The following is a 2,162-nucleotide window of genomic DNA, read 5'->3' on the forward strand; positions in this document are numbered from 1 at the left end:
AGAAGAAGAAGAAGAAGAAGAAGAAGAAGAAGAAGAAGAAGAAGAAAAAGAAAAAGAAGAAGAAGAAGAAGAAGAAGAAGAAGAAGAACGCAGCTGATTTGACACGGTGACATTGTCCAGGGCATTGTGTCAGAGCCAGGGGTTGACTAGGTAATCACAGTAGGTCAACTTAATTAGAACACTTTCTGGCCTCTGTGTGATGTAGTCGCCAATTAGATCACAGGTAGTGTAATCGACAAGGTCAAGGACGCAAATTCCTCTGCAGGTGGTCAGAGGGTACCACCACTGTGCCATCCAATGGCAGAGCGAAGTAATTATATCGATCATATTTCATGATTTTTATTTTATTTTAAACCCAACCAAACAAAACCAAAATCAAACTACGTTTGTTGACACCCAGCTTTTCTAAATTTTGTGAATGCTTCTAATTCTAAATATGGTTGAGCGTGGTGTAACATTGTGATCGACACGGCGATTTGCCCAGTCACTTACTTAGCTTTACCCCTTTGACAACTACAATTTAATTCTGAATATAGATTGGACTATTGTTTAAAAAATGTTATAAAACATCATATTTGTCAGATACGTGGCTATATCTCTTGACAGCAGCCTGGTTGGTCTTACTTCCTTCTCTTCTTCCAATCTTTTGATACTGTCTGCCTGTCTTGCTTTTTTCTACTGTATACCATAATAATCCAACATCTATATCTTACGGTATCGTAGACACACAAAACCAATCCACACCACACCACACTCACTCCATACGATTTCTTAATTCAAACATCATTAACGCCATGTCATTTTGTGTCACACCGTAACATAAAAAGTACATAGTCGCACTAAACTATAAACCCTGCCATTATAAAAAAAAGGGGCCCTGATGCACTATTTACTTAAGATAAATTTGTCCGACTCTCGAGCGGCGATCAACAGGTACTTCAGCTCTGTCCCTTCATATCCGCCCGCCTGAATGTAGTGCACACATCGACCTCTTGACCCTAGGCCTGTGAGATGGGTGCAAACAGAAGCGATTGGTCCTGTTGGTTGGACAAGGGACTCTCGTGTCTCGAGCCATGCTGGATAATCCTGCTCCTAATTCGACGTCTTGGAAGAGGAGATGAAGACGAATTTGACCAGACTTCGAAGCTGGCGGGTTATTTGCTGTTTTCCAGACCGCCGTGAAATGGCAGAAGGCATGGCCTTGTCTTTTTATTCTTTTAAAAAGACAGAAAAGAGAACGGGAAGGACACAGGCAAGGCACTCGACCTATGAGTTCTTGCAAGAGGCAGAGGACATAGTTTGTTTTTTATTTTTTAAACAAAAGAAAAGCAAACAGACCGCAAAATCAAGGGAAAATTGTTTCCTTCATTTAGAAAACTGTTCACTTACACTCTAGTAATTCTCACGATGACATACAATATTATAAGAAAACAGGTTTTTTTCAACTCGATATTCAATTACATTTTACCCCGCCAGCCAGACGTTTAATTTTCTGTAGACTTAATGATACAGTGAACTGAAGAATTAAGTAGGCTTTCATTTTGTGGAAAAACTTGTATTAACGAGACAAGAAAGAAAAGAAAGAAAGAAAGAAAGAAAGAAAGCCGCAAGCAAAACTAAACTCAAAAGTAGAAGCGACCATGCTCTCATCCAGTTTTTCGTTTCTTTTTATTTTAATGTGGGCGTTTATATGCCCCTGTCAACATTTTTTACACCTAGCTTGGCGTTCTCACAGAGCTCCTTTTTCATGTTTTCTGTGCCATACAGAAAGGTCTTTATTAAGAAAGCTTACATCTTAACCGTAGTGCAGGGTGTATTTTTCATGTTGGTGTATCACACACCCATGGAAACAATAAGGATTATTTACGATGTGGGTTCCCCAACAGGGGCCAACCCAGGCTGAGAGGGATACAACGTCCCAGCAAAAAGACCAAGATACTCTAAGAAATGTTCCGTACACTGGAATCGAACTCGGGTCATTTGACTGTGATGGCTCAGCGTCTAACCGCTACACCACAGATGCAGTTTTTAAAAAAATCTCTTATTCAATAATTCATAACAACACCCTAAGTATTAGATTATCGCATGCAGGTGATGGCCATTAACTCTATGACAACGCAGGACCTTGCACTCTGGTACAAACACACATACACTATATATAT

At 39.9% G+C, this 2,162-nt stretch overlaps 1 protein-coding gene across 1 annotated transcript in view; it reads left to right on the forward strand.

Moving 5' to 3' along the window:
* The window catches only part of LOC118478274 (multiple epidermal growth factor-like domains protein 10), a gene marked incomplete at its 3' end in the record, with an annotated part of 139,425 nt that overhangs the window by 102,723 nt on the left and 34,540 nt on the right, over window positions 1-2,162 (forward strand).

The sequence above is a fragment of the Aplysia californica genome, unplaced genomic scaffold (genome assembly GCF_000002075.1).
Source record: "Aplysia californica isolate F4 #8 unplaced genomic scaffold, AplCal3.0 scaffold00452, whole genome shotgun sequence".
NCBI classification, from domain to species: Eukaryota; Metazoa; Mollusca; class Gastropoda; order Aplysiida; family Aplysiidae; genus Aplysia; species Aplysia californica.